The 18,315-nt window shown below is 47.6% G+C and overlaps 13 non-coding genes across 13 annotated transcripts; all 13 read left to right on the forward strand.

Annotated features, from left to right (window-relative positions):
• Window positions 1-53: 53 nt before the first annotated feature.
• LOC142723406 (U2 spliceosomal RNA) lies at window positions 54-244 on the forward strand. The gene has a single exon (XR_012875608.1). It is a non-coding gene; the product is annotated as a U2 spliceosomal RNA (small nuclear RNA).
• A 1,280-nt stretch (window positions 245-1,524) lies between these two features.
• Window positions 1,525-1,715, forward strand: LOC142723408 (U2 spliceosomal RNA). Its single transcript, XR_012875609.1, has one exon. It is a non-coding gene; the product is annotated as a U2 spliceosomal RNA (small nuclear RNA).
• A 1,280-nt stretch (window positions 1,716-2,995) lies between these two features.
• LOC142723409 (U2 spliceosomal RNA) lies at window positions 2,996-3,186 on the forward strand. The gene has a single exon (XR_012875610.1). It is a non-coding gene; the product is annotated as a U2 spliceosomal RNA (small nuclear RNA).
• Window positions 3,187-4,470: 1,284 nt separating this feature from the next.
• Window positions 4,471-4,661, forward strand: LOC142723410 (U2 spliceosomal RNA). The gene has a single exon (XR_012875611.1). It is a non-coding gene; the product is annotated as a U2 spliceosomal RNA (small nuclear RNA).
• A 1,292-nt stretch (window positions 4,662-5,953) lies between these two features.
• LOC142723433 (U2 spliceosomal RNA) lies at window positions 5,954-6,144 on the forward strand. The gene has a single exon (XR_012875632.1). It is a non-coding gene; the product is annotated as a U2 spliceosomal RNA (small nuclear RNA).
• A 1,296-nt stretch (window positions 6,145-7,440) lies between these two features.
• Window positions 7,441-7,631, forward strand: LOC142723423 (U2 spliceosomal RNA). The gene has a single exon (XR_012875623.1). It is a non-coding gene; the product is annotated as a U2 spliceosomal RNA (small nuclear RNA).
• A 1,300-nt stretch (window positions 7,632-8,931) lies between these two features.
• Window positions 8,932-9,122, forward strand: LOC142723412 (U2 spliceosomal RNA). Its single transcript, XR_012875613.1, has one exon. It is a non-coding gene; the product is annotated as a U2 spliceosomal RNA (small nuclear RNA).
• A 1,276-nt stretch (window positions 9,123-10,398) lies between these two features.
• LOC142723413 (U2 spliceosomal RNA) lies at window positions 10,399-10,589 on the forward strand. Its single transcript, XR_012875614.1, has one exon. It is a non-coding gene; the product is annotated as a U2 spliceosomal RNA (small nuclear RNA).
• A 1,292-nt stretch (window positions 10,590-11,881) lies between these two features.
• LOC142723414 (U2 spliceosomal RNA) lies at window positions 11,882-12,072 on the forward strand. The gene has a single exon (XR_012875615.1). It is a non-coding gene; the product is annotated as a U2 spliceosomal RNA (small nuclear RNA).
• Window positions 12,073-13,356: 1,284 nt separating this feature from the next.
• LOC142723415 (U2 spliceosomal RNA) lies at window positions 13,357-13,547 on the forward strand. Its single transcript, XR_012875616.1, has one exon. It is a non-coding gene; the product is annotated as a U2 spliceosomal RNA (small nuclear RNA).
• Window positions 13,548-14,843: 1,296 nt separating this feature from the next.
• Window positions 14,844-15,034, forward strand: LOC142723416 (U2 spliceosomal RNA). Its single transcript, XR_012875617.1, has one exon. It is a non-coding gene; the product is annotated as a U2 spliceosomal RNA (small nuclear RNA).
• A 1,304-nt stretch (window positions 15,035-16,338) lies between these two features.
• LOC142723419 (U2 spliceosomal RNA) lies at window positions 16,339-16,529 on the forward strand. The gene has a single exon (XR_012875619.1). It is a non-coding gene; the product is annotated as a U2 spliceosomal RNA (small nuclear RNA).
• A 1,300-nt stretch (window positions 16,530-17,829) lies between these two features.
• On the forward strand, window positions 17,830-18,020 carry LOC142723420 (U2 spliceosomal RNA). Its single transcript, XR_012875620.1, has one exon. It is a non-coding gene; the product is annotated as a U2 spliceosomal RNA (small nuclear RNA).
• Window positions 18,021-18,315: the final 295 nt, after the last annotated feature.

Raw genomic sequence — 18,315 nt, forward strand, 5'->3', positions numbered from 1 at the left:
GGGCTGAACAGCAGTATCGGGCAGGCTCGGGCAACGCGCGGCCCGTTCGGGTTATCGCTTCTCGGCCTTTTGGCTAAGATCAAGTGTAGTATCTGTTCTTATCAGTTTAATATCTGATACGTCCCCTATCTGGGGACCATATATTAAATGGATTTTTAGAACAGGGAGATGGAAATAGAGCTTGCTCTGTCCACTCCACGCATTGACCTGGTATTGCAGTATTTCCAGGACCGGTGCACCCTTTCCTTATGTGTTGACTAAAAGCAGATTCCAAAAGTGTTTTTTGTCTTTGCTATTGTTTCTGTCTTTCTGAAGGGATCTCCCCTTTTAATCCCATTATTTCAACACCTGTTGGACAATGCATGAGTGATAATGAGCTCATTGATTAAATGCAATTAATGAATAGATTGCCACCTCTTGTTGTGTGTCGTCTGTGTTTCTGTGTTTCCGGCATTTCACATTGGAACACCTCATTCACCTTCCTTGTCTTCTCTCCGCCCTCCCTTTTAGGTAAGTTAAAGAGCTGCACCTGAGCCAGCCACTGATTGATTGATTGATTGATTGATTGATTGATTGATTGATTAATGCAGCACAACAGTCAAATAGTGGAGTGGAGTAGGGGAACAGCAAACAGCCAATAAAGCAGCCCGCCCGCTCGCCTGCCCGCCACAATGGACCTACCTGTGTACACTAGATGGATGTGATGGAATGTACTGTCGTCCCTACATTTCAAGAAGAAGTAAGAATTGCAGTTGCAACAAAGCCTTGCTTGCCTACAAAGAGAGCAGCAATTTGGATTTGTTACTATGTTACCTAGAAGAATAACAAACTGTGCAAGGATGGAGGTTGTAGGAGCAAGGAGAAGTTGTCTGTAAAGTTGGTGGATGCCTATTTTCCATTTTGCAGTCCCTTGTCTCCCTCTTGTGGCCTCCTGGAGGCAACTAGCTGTGCAAAAAAAAGACAGCCTGGCGGCCGGCTGTTGCAGTGTTGCCCTCTCAGGCAACACTGAGTGACTGACTGAGCCTCACCGTCTTATATAAAGTTCAGACGGAACTTTGCACGTGTCATAGTGGAGCCCTCAGGATTCCAGAGCCAGCTTTCTGACATCATAATGGGGCCTCAGAGATAAAAGCCTGGGCCCAGGCAGTGTTGGTCAGTGCTGCTCAGCAGGCAGCACTGGACTGGACTGGATTACAGCTGATACAAGGTGTGAAGGAACAAGGGGTGGCTGTGGGCATGCACTTGCTGCCGCTGCCAGTGTTTATCTGCATGGCAGCAGGGCATTTGGGCGTTGCCAGGAAGGCGTTTTTATGTAGATTCCTCCTCTTTCAGCACTGCATTGTGGTGCAAGCAAAAGAAGCAAATCCTGTCTGGCTTCCTCTCCGGCCTTTATTCACCTCCCGTGTAGCTGTGAGTGTGTGAGCCTGCAGGGCCCCATGGAATTGCCTAGAAGTAGGCTGAATCGCTGCAAGGGCTGAACAGCAGTATCGGGCAGGCTCGGGCAACGCGCGGCCCGTTCGGGTTATCGCTTCTCGGCCTTTTGGCTAAGATCAAGTGTAGTATCTGTTCTTATCAGTTTAATATCTGATACGTCCCCTATCTGGGGACCATATATTAAATGGATTTTTAGAACAGGGAGATGGAAATAGAGCTTGCTCTGTCCACTCCACGCATTGACCTGGTATTGCAGTATTTCCAGGACCGGTGCACCCTTTCCTTATGTGTTGACTAAAAGCAGATTCCAAAAGTGTTTTTTGTCTTTGCTATTGTTTCTGTCTTTCTGAAGGGATCTCCCCTTTTAATCCCATTATTTCAACACCTGTTGGACAATGCATGAGTGATAATGAGCTCATTGATTAAATGCAATTAATGAATAGATTGCCACCTCTTGTTGTGTGTCGTCTGTGTTTCTGTGTTTCCGGCATTTCACATTGGAACACCTCATTCACCTTCCTTGTCTTCTCTCCGCCCTCCCTTTTAGGTAAGTTAAAGAGCTGCACCTGAGCCAGCCACTGATTGATTGATTGATTGATTGATTGATTGATTGATTGATTGATGCAGCACAACAGTCAAATAGTGGAGTGGAGTAGGGGAACAGCAAACAGCCAATAAAGCAGCCCGCCCGCTCGCCTGCCCGCCACAATGGACCTACCTGTGTACACTAGATGGATGTGATGGAATGTACTGTCGTCCCTACATTTCAAGAAGAAGTAAGAATTGCAGTTGCAAGAAAGCCTTGCTTGCCTACAAAGAGAGCAGCAATTTGGATTTGTTACTATGTTACCTAGAAGAATAACAAACTGTGCAAGGATGGAGGTTGTAGGAGCAAGGAGAAGTTGTCTGTAAAGTTGGTGGATGCCTATTTTCCATTTTGCAGTCCCTTGTCTCCCTCTTGTGGCCTCCTGGAGGCAACTAGCTGTGCAAAAAAAAGACAGCCTGGCGGCCGGCTGTTGCAGTGTTGCCCTCTCAGGCAACACTGAGTGACTGACTGAGCCTCACCGTCTTATATAAAGTTCAGACGGAACTTTGCACGTGTCATAGTGGAGCCCTCAGGATTCCAGAGCCAGCTTTCTGACATCATAATGGGGCCTCAGAGATAAAAGCCTGGGCCCAGGCAGTGTTGGTCAGTGCTGCTCAGCAGGCAGCACTGGACTGGACTGGATTACAGCTGATACAAGGTGTGAAGGAACAAGGGGTGGCTGTGGGCATGCACTTGCTGCCGCTGCCAGTGTTTATCTGCATGGCAGCAGGGCATTTGGGCGTTGCCAGGAAGGCGTTTTTATGTAGATTCCTCCTCTTTCAGCACTGCATTGTGGTGCAAGCAAAAGAAGCAAATCCTGTCTGGCTTCCTCTCCGGCCTTTATTCACCTCCCGTGTAGCTGTGAGTGTGTGAGCCTGCAGGGCCCCATGGAATTGCCTAGAAGTAGGCTGAATCGCTGCAAGGGCTGAACAGCAGTATCGGGCAGGCTCGGGCAACGCGCGGCCCGTTCGGGTTATCGCTTCTCGGCCTTTTGGCTAAGATCAAGTGTAGTATCTGTTCTTATCAGTTTAATATCTGATACGTCCCCTATCTGGGGACCATATATTAAATGGATTTTTAGAACAGGGAGATGGAAATAGAGCTTGCTCTGTCCACTCCACGCATTGACCTGGTATTGCAGTATTTCCAGGACCGGTGCACCCTTTCCTTATGTGTTGACTAAAAGCAGATTCCAAAAGTGTTTTTTGTCTTTGCTATTGTTTCTGTCTTTCTGAAGGGATCTCCCCTTTTAATCCCATTATTTCAACACCTGTTGGACAATGCATGAGTGATAATGAGCTCATTGATTAAATGCAATTAATGAATAGATTGCCACCTCTTGTTGTGTGTCGTCTGTGTTTCTGTGTTTCCGGCATTTCACATTGGAACACCTCATTCACCTTCCTTGTCTTCTCTCCGCCCTCCCTTTTAGGTAAGTTAAAGAGCTGCACCTGAGCCAGCCACTGATTGATTGATTGATTGATTGATTGATTGATTGATTGATTGATTAATGCAGCACAACAGTCAAATAGTGGAGTGGAGTAGGGGAACAGCAAACAGCCAATAAAGCAGCCCGCCCGCTCGCCTGCCCGCCACAATGGACCTACCTGTGTACACTAGATGGATGTGATGGAATGTACTGTCGTCCCTACATTTCAAGAAGAAGTAAGAATTGCAGTTGCAACAAAGCCTTGCTTGCCTACAAAGAGAGCAGCAATTTGGATTTGTTACTATGTTACCTAGAAGAATAACAAACTGTGCAAGGATGGAGGTTGTAGGAGCAAGGAGAAGTTGTCTGTAAAGTTGGTGGATGCCTATTTTCCATTTTGCAGTCCCTTGTCTCCCTCTTGTGGCCTCCTGGAGGCAACTAGCTGTGCAAAAAAAAGACAGCCTGGCGGCCGGCTGTTGCAGTGTTGCCCTCTCAGGCAACACTGAGTGACTGACTGAGCCTCACCGTCTTATATAAAGTTCAGACGGAACTTTGCACGTGTCATAGTGGAGCCCTCAGGATTCCAGAGCCAGCTTTCTGACATCATAATGGGGCCTCAGAGATAAAAGCCTGGGCCCAGGCAGTGTTGGTCAGTGCTGCTCAGCAGGCAGCACTGGACTGGACTGGATTACAGCTGATACAAGGTGTGAAGGAACAAGGGGTGGCTGTGGGCATGCACTTGCTGCCGCTGCCAGTGTTTATCTGCATGGCAGCAGGGCATTTGGGCGTTGCCAGGAAGGCGTTTTTATGTAGATTCCTCCTCTTTCAGCACTGCATTGTGGTGCAAGCAAAAGAAGCAAATCCTGTCTGGCTTCCTCTCCGGCCTTTATTCACCTCCCGTGTAGCTGTGAGTGTGTGAGCCTGCAGGGCCCCATGGAATTGCCTAGAAGTAGGCTGAATCGCTGCAAGGGCTGAACAGCAGTATCGGGCAGGCTCGGGCAACGCGCGGCCCGTTCGGGTTATCGCTTCTCGGCCTTTTGGCTAAGATCAAGTGTAGTATCTGTTCTTATCAGTTTAATATCTGATACGTCCCCTATCTGGGGACCATATATTAAATGGATTTTTAGAACAGGGAGATGGAAATAGAGCTTGCTCTGTCCACTCCACGCATTGACCTGGTATTGCAGTATTTCCAGGACCGGTGCACCCTTTCCTTATGTGTTGACTAAAAGCAGATTCCAAAAGTGTTTTTTGTCTTTGCTATTGTTTCTGTCTTTCTGAAGGGATCTCCCCTTTTAATCCCATTATTTCAACACCTGTTGGACAATGCATGAGTGATAATGAGCTCATTGATTAAATGCAATTAATGAATAGATTGCCACCTCTTGTTGTGTGTCGTCTGTGTTTCTGTGTTTCCGGCATTTCACATTGGAACACCTCATTCACCTTCCTTGTCTTCTCTCCGCCCTCCCTTTTAGGTAAGTTAAAGAGCTGCACCTGAGCCAGCCACTGATTGATTGATTGATTGATTGATTGATTGATTGATTGATTGATTGATTGATTGATGCAGCACAACAGTCAAATAGTGGAGTGGAGTAGGGGAACAGCAAACAGCCAATAAAGCAGCCCGCCCGCTCGCCTGCCCGCCACAATGGACCTACCTGTGTACACTAGATGGATGTGATGGAATGTACTGTCGTCCCTACATTTCAAGAAGAAGTAAGAATTGCAGTTGCAACAAAGCCTTGCTTGCCTACAAAGAGAGCAGCAATTTGGATTTGTTACTATGTTACCTAGAAGAATAACAAACTGTGCAAGGATGGAGGTTGTAGGAGCAAGGAGAAGTTGTCTGTAAAGTTGGTGGATGCCTATTTTCCATTTTGCAGTCCCTTGTCTCCCTCTTGTGGCCTCCTGGAGGCAACTAGCTGTGCAAAAAAAAGACAGCCTGGCGGCCGGCTGTTGCAGTGTTGCCCTCTCAGGCAACACTGAGTGACTGACTGAGCCTCACCGTCTTATATAAAGTTCAGACGGAACTTTGCACGTGTCATAGTGGAGCCCTCAGGATTCCAGAGCCAGCTTTCTGACATCATAATGGGGCCTCAGAGATAAAAGCCTGGGCCCAGGCAGTGTTGGTCAGTGCTGCTCAGCAGGCAGCACTGGACTGGACTGGATTACAGCTGATACAAGGTGTGAAGGAACAAGGGGTGGCTGTGGGCATGCACTTGCTGCCGCTGCCAGTGTTTATCTGCATGGCAGCAGGGCATTTGGGCGTTGCCAGGAAGGCGTTTTTATGTAGATTCCTCCTCTTTCAGCACTGCATTGTGGTGCAAGCAAAAGAAGCAAATCCTGTCTGGCTTCCTCTCCGGCCTTTATTCACCTCCCGTGTAGCTGTGAGTGTGTGAGCCTGCAGGGCCCCATGGAATTGCCTAGAAGTAGGCTGAATCGCTGCAAGGGCTGAACAGCAGTATCGGGCAGGCTCGGGCAACGCGCGGCCCGTTCGGGTTATCGCTTCTCGGCCTTTTGGCTAAGATCAAGTGTAGTATCTGTTCTTATCAGTTTAATATCTGATACGTACCCTATCTGGGGACCATATATTAAATGGATTTTTAGAACAGGGAGATGGAAATAGAGCTTGCTCTGTCCACTCCACGCATTGACCTGGTATTGCAGTATTTCCAGGACCGGTGCACCCTTTCCTTATGTGTTGACTAAAAGCAGATTCCAAAAGTGTTTTTTGTCTTTGCTATTGTTTCTGTCTTTCTGAAGGGATCTCCCCTTTTAATCCCATTATTTCAACACCTGTTGGACAATGCATGAGTGATAATGAGCTCATTGATTAAATGCAATTAATGAATAGATTGCCACCTCTTGTTGTGTGTCGTCTGTGTTTCTGTGTTTCCGGCATTTCACATTGGAACACCTCATTCACCTTCCTTGTCTTCTCTCCGCCCTCCCTTTTAGGTAAGTTAAAGAGCTGCACCTGAGCCAGCCACTGATTGATTGATTGATTGATTGATTGATTGATTGATTGATTGATTGATTGATTGATTGATGCAGCACAACAGTCAAATAGTGGAGTGGAGTAGGGGAACAGCAAACAGCCAATAAAGCAGCCCGCCCGCTCGCCTGCCCGCCACAATGGACCTACCTGTGTACACTAGATGGATGTGATGGAATGTACTGTCGTCCCTACATTTCAAGAAGAAGTAAGAATTGCAGTTGCAACAAAGCCTTGCTTGCCTACAAAGAGAGCAGCAATTTGGATTTGTTACTATGTTACCTAGAAGAATAACAAACTGTGCAAGGATGGAGGTTGTAGGAGCAAGGAGAAGTTGTCTGTAAAGTTGGTGGATGCCTATTTTCCATTTTGCAGTCCCTTGTCTCCCTCTTGTGGCCTCCTGGAGGCAACTAGCTGTGCAAAAAAAAGACAGCCTGGCGGCCGGCTGTTGCAGTGTTGCCCTCTCAGGCAACACTGAGTGACTGACTGAGCCTCACCGTCTTATATAAAGTTCAGACGGAACTTTGCACGTGTCATAGTGGAGCCCTCAGGATTCCAGAGCCAGCTTTCTGACATCATAATGGGGCCTCAGAGATAAAAGCCTGGGCCCAGGCAGTGTTGGTCAGTGCTGCTCAGCAGGCAGCACTGGACTGGACTGGATTACAGCTGATACAAGGTGTGAAGGAACAAGGGGTGGCTGTGGGCATGCACTTGCTGCCGCTGCCAGTGTTTATCTGCATGGCAGCAGGGCATTTGGGCGTTGCCAGGAAGGCGTTTTTATGTAGATTCCTCCTCTTTCAGCACTGCATTGTGGTGCAAGCAAAAGAAGCAAATCCTGTCTGGCTTCCTCTCCGGCCTTTATTCACCTCCCGTGTAGCTGTGAGTGTGTGAGCCTGCAGGGCCCCATGGAATTGCCTAGAAGTAGGCTGAATCGCTGCAAGGGCTGAACAGCAGTATCGGGCAGGCTCGGGCAACGCGCGGCCCGTTCGGGTTATCGCTTCTCTGCCTTTTGGCTAAGATCAAGTGTAGTATCTGTTCTTATCAGTTTAATATCTGATACGTCCCCTATCTGGGGACCATATATTAAATGGATTTTTAGAACAGGGAGATGGAAATAGAGCTTGCTCTGTCCACTCCACGCATTGACCTGGTATTGCAGTATTTCCAGGACCGGTGCACCCTTTCCTTATGTGTTGACTAAAAGCAGATTCCAAAAGTGTTTTTTGTCTTTGCTATTGTTTCTGTCTTTCTGAAGGGATCTCCCCTTTTAATCCCATTATTTCAACACCTGTTGGACAATGCATGAGTGATAATGAGCTCATTGATTAAATGCAATTAATGAATAGATTGCCACCTCTTGTTGTGTGTCGTCTGTGTTTCTGTGTTTCCGGCATTTCACATTGGAACACCTCATTCACCTTCCTTGTCTTCTCTCCGCCCTCCCTTTTAGGTAAGTTAAAGAGCTGCACCTGAGCCAGCCACTGATTGATTGATTGATTGATTGATTGATTGATTGATTGATTGATTGATTGATTGATTGATTGATGCAGCACAACAGTCAAATAGTGGAGTGGAGTAGGGGAACAGCAAACAGCCAATAAAGCAGCCCGCCCGCTCGCCTGCCCGCCACAATGGACCTACCTGTGTACACTAGATGGATGTGATGGAATGTACTGTCGTCCCTACATTTCAAGAAGAAGTAAGAATTGCAGTTGCAACAAAGCCTTGCTTGCCTACAAAGAGAGCAGCAATTTGGATTTGTTACTATGTTACCTAGAAGAATAACAAACTGTGCAAGGATGGAGGTTGTAGGAGCAAGGAGAAGTTGTCTGTAAAGTTGGTGGATGCCTATTTTCCATTTTGCAGTCCCTTGTCTCCCTCTTGTGGCCTCCTGGAGGCAACTAGCTGTGCAAAAAAAAGACAGCCTGGCGGCCGGCTGTTGCAGTGTTGCCCTCTCAGGCAACACTGAGTGACTGACTGAGCCTCACCTTCTTATATAAAGTTCAGACGGAACTTTGCACGTGTCATAGTGGAGCCCTCAGGATTCCAGAGCCAGCTTTCTGACATCATAATGGGGCCTCAGAGATAAAAGCCTGGGCCCAGGCAGTGTTGGTCAGTGCTGCTCAGCAGGCAGCACTGGACTGGACTGGATTACAGCTGATACAAGGTGTGAAGGAACAAGGGGTGGCTGTGGGCATGCACTTGCTGCCGCTGCCAGTGTTTATCTGCATGGCAGCAGGGCATTTGGGCGTTGCCAGGAAGGCGTTTTTATGTAGATTCCTCCTCTTTCAGCACTGCATTGTGGTGCAAGCAAAAGAAGCAAATCCTGTCTGGCTTCCTCTCCGGCCTTTATTCACCTCCCGTGTAGCTGTGAGTGTGTGAGCCTGCAGGGCCCCATGGAATTGCCTAGAAGTAGGCTGAATCGCTGCAAGGGCTGAACAGCAGTATCGGGCAGGCTCGGGCAACGCGCGGCCCGTTCGGGTTATCGCTTCTCGGCCTTTTGGCTAAGATCAAGTGTAGTATCTGTTCTTATCAGTTTAATATCTGATACGTCCCCTATCTGGGGACCATATATTAAATGGATTTTTAGAACAGGGAGATGGAAATAGAGCTTGCTCTGTCCACTCCACGCATTGACCTGGTATTGCAGTATTTCCAGGACCGGTGCACCCTTTCCTTATGTGTTGACTAAAAGCAGATTCCAAAAGTGTTTTTTGTCTTTGCTATTGTTTCTGTCTTTCTGAAGGGATCTCCCCTTTTAATCCCATTATTTCAACACCTGTTGGACAATGCATGAGTGATAATGAGCTCATTGATTAAATGCAATTAATGAATAGATTGCCACCTCTTGTTGTGTGTCGTCTGTGTTTCTGTGTTTCCGGCATTTCACATTGGAACACCTCATTCACCTTCCTTGTCTTCTCTCCGCCCTCCCTTTTAGGTAAGTTAAAGAGCTGCACCTGAGCCAGCCACTGATTGATTGATTGATTGATTGATTGATTGATTGATTGATGCAGCACAACAGTCAAATAGTGGAGTGGAGTAGGGGAACAGCAAACAGCCAATAAAGCAGCCCGCCCGCTCGCCTGCCCGCCACAATGGACCTACCTGTGTACACTAGATGGATGTGATGGAATGTACTGTCGTCCCTACATTTCAAGAAGAAGTAAGAATTGCAGTTGCAACAAAGCCTTGCTTGCCTACAAAGAGAGCAGCAATTTGGATTTGTTACTATGTTACCTAGAAGAATAACAAACTGTGCAAGGATGGAGGTTGTAGGAGCAAGGAGAAGTTGTCTGTAAAGTTGGTGGATGCCTATTTTCCATTTTGCAGTCCCTTGTCTCCCTCTTGTGGCCTCCTGGAGGCAACTAGCTGTGCAAAAAAAAGACAGCCTGGCGGCCGGCTGTTGCAGTGTTGCCCTCTCAGGCAACACTGAGTGACTGACTGAGCCTCACCGTCTTATATAAAGTTCAGACGGAACTTTGCACGTGTCATAGTGGAGCCCTCAGGATTCCAGAGCCAGCTTTCTGACATCATAATGGGGCCTCAGAGATAAAAGCCTGGGCCCAGGCAGTGTTGGTCAGTGCTGCTCAGCAGGCAGCACTGGACTGGACTGGATTACAGCTGATACAAGGTGTGAAGGAACAAGGGGTGGCTGTGGGCATGCACTTGCTGCCGCTGCCAGTGTTTATCTGCATGGCAGCAGGGCATTTGGGCGTTGCCAGGAAGGCGTTTTTATGTAGATTCCTCCTCTTTCAGCACTGCATTGTGGTGCAAGCAAAAGAAGCAAATCCTGTCTGGCTTCCTCTCCGGCCTTTATTCACCTCCCGTGTAGCTGTGAGTGTGTGAGCCTGCAGGGCCCCATGGAATTGCCTAGAAGTAGGCTGAATCGCTGCAAGGGCTGAACAGCAGTATCGGGCAGGCTCGGGCAACGCGCGGCCCGTTCGGGTTATCGCTTCTCGGCCTTTTGGCTAAGATCAAGTGTAGTATCTGTTCTTATCAGTTTAATATCTGATACGTCCCCTATCTGGGGACCATATATTAAATGGATTTTTAGAACAGGGAGATGGAAATAGAGCTTGCTCTGTCCACTCCACGCATTGACCTGGTATTGCAGTATTTCCAGGACCGGTGCACCCTTTCCTTATGTGTTGACTAAAAGCAGATTCCAAAAGTGTTTTTTGTCTTTGCTATTGTTTCTGTCTTTCTGAAGGGATCTCCCCTTTTAATCCCATTATTTCAACACCTGTTGGACAATGCATGAGTGATAATGAGCTCATTGATTAAATGCAATTAATGAATAGATTGCCACCTCTTGTTGTGTGTCGTCTGTGTTTCTGTGTTTCCGGCATTTCACATTGGAACAGCTCATTCACCTTCCTTGTCTTCTCTCCGCCCTCCCTTTTAGGTAAGTTAAAGAGCTGCACCTGAGCCAGCCACTGATTGATTGATTGATTGATTGATTGATTGATTGATTGATTGATTGATTGATTGATGCAGCACAACAGTCAAATAGTGGAGTGGAGTAGGGGAACAGCAAACAGCCAATAAAGCAGCCCGCCCGCTCGCCTGCCCGCCACAATGGACCTACCTGTGTACACTAGATGGATGTGATGGAATGTACTATCGTCCCTACATTTCAAGAAGAAGTAAGAATTGCAGTTGCAACAAAGCCTTGCTTGCCTACAAAGAGAGCAGCAATTTGGATTTGTTACTATGTTACCTAGAAGAATAACAAACTGTGCAAGGATGGAGGTTGTAGGAGCAAGGAGAAGTTGTCTGTAAAGTTGGTGGATGCCTATTTTCCATTTTGCAGTCCCTTGTCTCCCTCTTGTGGCCTCCTGGAGGCAACTAGCTGTGCAAAAAAAAGACAGCCTGGCGGCCGGCTGTTGCAGTGTTGCCCTCTCAGGCAACACTGAGTGACTGACTGAGCCTCACCGTCTTATATAAAGTTCAGACGGAACTTTGCACGTGTCATAGTGGAGCCCTCAGGATTCCAGAGCCAGCTTTCTGACATCATAATGGGGCCTCAGAGATAAAAGCCTGGGCCCAGGCAGTGTTGGTCAGTGCTGCTCAGCAGGCAGCACTGGACTGGACTGGATTACAGCTGATACAAGGTGTGAAGGAACAAGGGGTGGCTGTGGGCATGCACTTGCTGCCGCTGCCAGTGTTTATCTGCATGGCAGCAGGGCATTTGGGCGTTGCCAGGAAGGCGTTTTTATGTAGATTCCTCCTCTTTCAGCACTGCATTGTGGTGCAAGCAAAAGAAGCAAATCCTGTCTGGCTTCCTCTCCGGCCTTTATTCACCTCCCGTGTAGCTGTGAGTGTGTGAGCCTGCAGGGCCCCATGGAATTGCCTAGAAGTAGGCTGAATCGCTGCAAGGGCTGAACAGCAGTATCGGGCAGGCTCGGGCAACGCGCGGCCCGTTCGGGTTATCGCTTCTCGGCCTTTTGGCTAAGATCAAGTGTAGTATCTGTTCTTATCAGTTTAATATCTGATACGTCCCCTATCTGGGGACCATATATTAAATGGATTTTTAGAACAGGGAGATGGAAATAGAGCTTGCTCTGTCCACTCCACGCATTGACCTGGTATTGCAGTATTTCCAGGACCGGTGCACCCTTTCCTTATGTGTTGACTAAAAGCAGATTCCAAAAGTGTTTTTTGTCTTTGCTATTGTTTCTGTCTTTCTGAAGGGATCTCCCCTTTTAATCCCATTATTTCAACACCTGTTGGACAATGCATGAGTGATAATGAGCTCATTGATTAAATGCAATTAATGAATAGATTGCCACCTCTTGTTGTGTGTCGTCTGTGTTTCTGTGTTTCCGGCATTTCACATTGGAACACCTCATTCACCTTCCTTGTCTTCTCTCCGCCCTCCCTTTTAGGTAAGTTAAAGAGCTGCACCTGAGCCAGCCACTGATTGATTGATTGATTGATTGATTGATTGATTGATTGATTGATTGATGCAGCACAACAGTCAAATAGTGGAGTGGAGTAGGGGAACAGCAAACAGCCAATAAAGCAGCCCGCCCGCTCGCCTGCCCGCCACAATGGACCTACCTGTGTACACTAGATGGATGTGATGGAATGTACTGTCGTCCCTACATTTCAAGAAGAAGTAAGAATTGCAGTTGCAACAAAGCCTTGCTTGCCTACAAAGAGAGCAGCAATTTGGATTTGTTACTATGTTACCTAGAAGAATAACAAACTGTGCAAGGATGGAGGTTGTAGGAGCAAGGAGAAGTTGTCTGTAAAGTTGGTGGATGCCTATTTTCCATTTTGCAGTCCCTTGTCTCCCTCTTGTGGCCTCCTGGAGGCAACTAGCTGTGCAAAAAAAAGACAGCCTGGCGGCCGGCTGTTGCAGTGTTGCCCTCTCAGGCAACACTGAGTGACTGACTGAGCCTCACCGTCTTATATAAAGTTCAGACGGAACTTTGCACGTGTCATAGTGGAGCCCTCAGGATTCCAGAGCCAGCTTTCTGACATCATAATGGGGCCTCAGAGATAAAAGCCTGGGCCCAGGCAGTGTTGGTCAGTGCTGCTCAGCAGGCAGCACTGGACTGGACTGGATTACAGCTGATACAAGGTGTGAAGGAACAAGGGGTGGCTGTGGGCATGCACTTGCTGCCGCTGCCAGTGTTTATCTGCATGGCAGCAGGGCATTTGGGCGTTGCCAGGAAGGCGTTTTTATGTAGATTCCTCCTCTTTCAGCACTGCATTGTGGTGCAAGCAAAAGAAGCAAATCCTGTCTGGCTTCCTCTCCGGCCTTTATTCACCTCCCGTGTAGCTGTGAGTGTGTGAGCCTGCAGGGCCCCATGGAATTGCCTAGAAGTAGGCTGAATCGCTGCAAGGGCTGAACAGCAGTATCGGGCAGGCTCGGGCAACGCGCGGCCCGTTCGGGTTATCGCTTCTCGGCCTTTTGGCTAAGATCAAGTGTAGTATCTGTTCTTATCAGTTTAATATCTGATACGTCCCCTATCTGGGGACCATATATTAAATGGATTTTTAGAACAGGGAGATGGAAATAGAGCTTGCTCTGTCCACTCCACGCATTGACCTGGTATTGCAGTATTTCCAGGACCGGTGCACCCTTTCCTTATGTGTTGACTAAAAGCAGATTCCAAAAGTGTTTTTTGTCTTTGCTATTGTTTCTGTCTTTCTGAAGGGATCTCCCCTTTTAATCCCATTATTTCAACACCTGTTGGACAATGCATGAGTGATAATGAGCTCATTGATTAAATGCAATTAATGAATAGATTGCCACCTCTTGTTGTGTGTCGTCTGTGTTTCTGTGTTTCCGGCATTTCACATTGGAACACCTCATTCACCTTCCTTGTCTTCTCTCCGCCCTCCCTTTTAGGTAAGTTAAAGAGCTGCACCTGAGCCAGCCACTGATTGATTGATTGATTGATTGATTGATTGATTGATTGATTGATTGATTGATTGATTGATGCAGCACAACAGTCAAATAGTGGAGTGGAGTAGGGGAACAGCAAACAGCCAATAAAGCAGCCCGCCCGCTCGCCTGCCCGCCACAATGGACCTACCTGTGTACACTAGATGGATGTGATGGAATGTACTGTCGTCCCTACATTTCAAGAAGAAGTAAGAATTGCAGTTGCAACAAAGCCTTGCTTGCCTACAAAGAGAGCAGCAATTTGGATTTGTTACTATGTTACCTAGAAGAATAACAAACTGTGCAAGGATGGAGGTTGTAGGAGCAAGGAGAAGTTGTCTGTAAAGTTGGTGGATGCCTATTTTCCATTTTGCAGTCCCTTGTCTCCCTCTTGTGGCCTCCTGGAGGCAACTAGCTGTGCAAAAAAAAGACAGCCTGGCGGCCGGCTGTTGCAGTGTTGCCCTCTCAGGCAACACTGAGTGACTGACTGAGCCTCACCGTCTTATATAAAGTTCAGACGGAACTTTGCACGTGTCATAGTGGAGCCCTCAGGATTCCAGAGCCAGCTTTCTGACATCATAATGGGGCCTCAGAGATAAAAGCCTGGGCCCAGGCAGTGTTGGTCAGTGCTGCTCAGCAGGCAGCACTGGACTGGACTGGATTACAGCTGATACAAGGTGTGAAGGAACAAGGGGTGGCTGTGGGCATGCACTTGCTGCCGCTGCCAGTGTTTATCTGCATGGCAGCAGGGCATTTGGGCGTTGCCAGGAAGGCGTTTTTATGTAGATTCCTCCTCTTTCAGCACTGCATTGTGGTGCAAGCAAAAGAAGCAAATCCTGTCTGGCTTCCTCTCCGGCCTTTATTCACCTCCCGTGTAGCTGTGAGTGTGTGAGCCTGCAGGGCCCCATGGAATTGCCTAGAAGTAGGCTGAATCGCTGCAAGGGCTGAACAGCAGTATCGGGCAGGCTCGGGCAACGCGCGGCCCGTTCGGGTTATCGCTTCTCGGCCTTTTGGCTAAGATCAAGTGTAGTATCTGTTCTTATCAGTTTAATATCTGATACGTCCCCTATCTGGGGACCATATATTAAATGGATTTTTAGAACAGGGAGATGGAAATAGAGCTTGCTCTGTCCACTCCACGCATTGACCTGGTATTGCAGTATTTCCAGGACCGGTGCACCCTTTCCTTATGTGTTGACTAAAAGCAGATTCCAAAAGTGTTTTTTGTCTTTGCTATTGTTTCTGTCTTTCTGAAGGGATCTCCCCTTTTAATCCCATTATTTCAACACCTGTTGGACAATGCATGAGTGATAATGAGCTCATTGATTAAATGCAATTAATGAATAGATTGCCACCTCTTGTTGTGTGTCGTCTGTGTTTCTGTGTTTCCGGCATTTCACATTGGAACACCTCATTCACCTTCCTTGTCTTCTCTCCGCCCTCCCTTTTAGGTAAGTTAAAGAGCTGCACCTGAGCCAGCCACTGATTGATTGATTGATTGATTGATTGATTGATTGATTGATTGATTGATTGATTGATTGATTGATTGATGCAGCACAACAGTCAAATAGTGGAGTGGAGTAGGGGAACAGCAAACAGCCAATAAAGCAGCCCGCCCGCTCGCCTGCCCGCCACAATGGACCTACCTGTGTACACTAGATGGATGTGATGGAATGTACTGTCGTCCCTACATTTCAAGAAGAAGTAAGAATTGCAGTTGCAACAAAGCCTTGCTTGCCTACAAAGAGAGCAGCAATTTGGATTTGTTACTATGTTACCTAGAAGAATAACAAACTGTGCAAGGATGGAGGTTGTAGGAGCAAGGAGAAGTTGTCTGTAAAGTTGGTGGATGCCTATTTTCCATTTTGCAGTCCCTTGTCTCCCTCTTGTGGCCTCCTGGAGGCAACTAGCTGTGCAAAAAAAAGACAGCCTGGCGGCCGGCTGTTGCAGTGTTGCCCTCTCAGGCAACACTGAGTGACTGACTGAGCCTCACCGTCTTATATAAAGTTCAGACGGAACTTTGCACGTGTCATAGTGGAGCCCTCAGGATTCCAGAGCCAGCTTTCTGACATCATAATGGGGCCTCAGAGATAAAAGCCTGGGCCCAGGCAGTGTTGGTCAGTGCTGCTCAGCAGGCAGCACTGGACTGGACTGGATTACAGCTGATACAAGGTGTGAAGGAACAAGGGGTGGCTGTGGGCATGCACTTGCTGCCGCTGCCAGTGTTTATCTGCATGGCAGCAGGGCATTTGGGCGTTGCCAGGAAGGCGTTTTTATGTAGATTCCTCCTCTTTCAGCACTGCATTGTGGTGCAAGCAAAAGAAGCAAATCCTGTCTGGCTTCCTCTCCGGCCTTTATTCACCTCCCGTGTAGCTGTGAGTGTGTGAGCCTGCAGGGCCCCATGGAATTGCCTAGAAGTAGGCTGAATCGCTGCAAGGGCTGAACAGCAGTATCGGGCAGGCTCGGGCAACGCGCGGCCCGTTCGGGTTATCGCTTCTCGGCCTTTTGGCTAAGATCAAGTGTAGTATCTGTTCTTATCAGTTTAATATCTGATACGTCCCCTATCTGGGGACCATATATTAAATGGATTTTTAGAACAGGGAGATGGAAATAGAGCTTGCTCTGTCCACTCCACGCATTGACCTGGTATTGCAGTATTTCCAGGACCGGTGCACCCTTTCCTTATGTGTTGACTAAAAGCAGATTCCAAAAGTGTTTTTTGTCTTTGCTATTGTTTCTGTCTTTCTGAAGGGATCTCCCCTTTTAATCCCATTATTTCAACACCTGTTGGACAATGCATGAGTGATAATGAGCTCATTGATTAAATGCAATTAATGAATAGATTGCCACCTCTTGTTGTGTGTCGTCTGTGTTTCTGTGTTTCCGGCATTTCACATTGGAACACCTCATTCACCTTCCTTGTCTTCTCTCCGCCCTCCCTTTTAGGTAAGTTAAAGAGCTGCACCTGAGCCAGCCACTGATTGATTGATTGATTGATTGATTGATTGATTGATTGATTGATTGATTGATTGATTGATTGATGCAGCACAACAGTCAAATAGTGGAGTGGAGTAGGGGAACAGCAAACAGCCAATAAAGCAGCCCGCCCGCTCGCCTGCCCGCCACAATGGACCTACCTGTGTACACTAGATGGATGTGATGGAATGTACTGTCGTCCCTACATTTCAAGAAGAAGTAAGAATTGCAGTTGCAACAAAGCCTTGCTTGCCTACAAAGAGAGCAGCAATTTGGATTTGTTACTATGTTACCTAGAAGAATAACAAACTGTGCAAGGATGGAGGTTGTAGGAGCAAGGAGAAGTTGTCTGTAAAGTTGGTGGATGCCTATTTTCCATTTTGCAGTCCCTTGTCTCCCTCTTGTGGCCTCCTGGAGGCAACTAGCTGTGCAAAAAAAAGACAGCCTGGCGGCCGGCTGTTGCAGTGTTGCCCTCTCAGGCAACACTGAGTGACTGACTGAGCCTCACCGTCTTATATAAAGTTCAGACGGAACTTTGCACGTGTCATAGTGGAGCCCTCAGGATTCCAGAGCCAGCTTTCTGACATCATAATGGGGCCTCAGAGATAAAAGCCTGGGCCCAGGCAGTGTTGGTCAGTGCTGCTCAGCAGGCAGCACTGGACTGGACTGGATTACAGCTGATACAAGGTGTGAAGGAACAAGGGGTGGCTGTGGGCATGCACTTGCTGCCGCTGCCAGTGTTTATCTGCATGGCAGCAGGGCATTTGGGCGTTGCCAGGAAGGCGTTTTTATGTAGATTCCTCCTCTTTCAGCACTGCATTGTGGTGCAAGCAAAAGAAGCAAATCCTGTCTGGCTTCCTCTCCGGCCTTTATTCACCTCCCGTGTAGCTGTGAGTGTGTGAGCCTGCAGGGCCCCATGGAATTGCCTAGAAGTAGGCTGAATCGCTGCAAGGGCTGAACAGCAGTATCGGGCAGGCTCGGGCAACGCGCGGCCCGTTCGGGTTATCGCTTCTCGGCCTTTTGGCTAAGATCAAGTGTAGTATCTGTTCTTATCAGTTTAATATCTGATACGTCCCCTATCTGGGGACCATATATTAAATGGATTTTTAGAACAGGGAGATGGAAATAGAGCTTGCTCTGTCCACTCCACGCATTGACCTGGTATTGCAGTATTTCCAGGACCGGTGCACCCTTTCCTTATGTGTTGACTAAAAGCAGATTCCAAAAGTGTTTTTTGTCTTTGCTATTGTTTCTGTCTTTCTGAAGGGATCTCCCCTTTTAATCCCATTATTTCAACACCTGTTGGACAATGCATGAGTGATAATGAGCTCATTGATTAAATGCAATTAATGAATAGATTGCCACCTCTTGTTGTGTGTCGTCTGTGTTTCTGTGTTTCCGGCATTTCACATTGGAACACCTCATTCACCTTCCTTGTCTTCTCTCCGCCCTCCCTTTTAGGTAAGTTAAAGAGCTGCACCTGAGCCAGC

Source organism: Rhinoderma darwinii, unplaced genomic scaffold (genome assembly GCF_050947455.1).
Source record: "Rhinoderma darwinii isolate aRhiDar2 unplaced genomic scaffold, aRhiDar2.hap1 Scaffold_549, whole genome shotgun sequence".
In the NCBI taxonomy this organism is placed as follows: domain Eukaryota; kingdom Metazoa; phylum Chordata; class Amphibia; order Anura; family Rhinodermatidae; genus Rhinoderma; species Rhinoderma darwinii.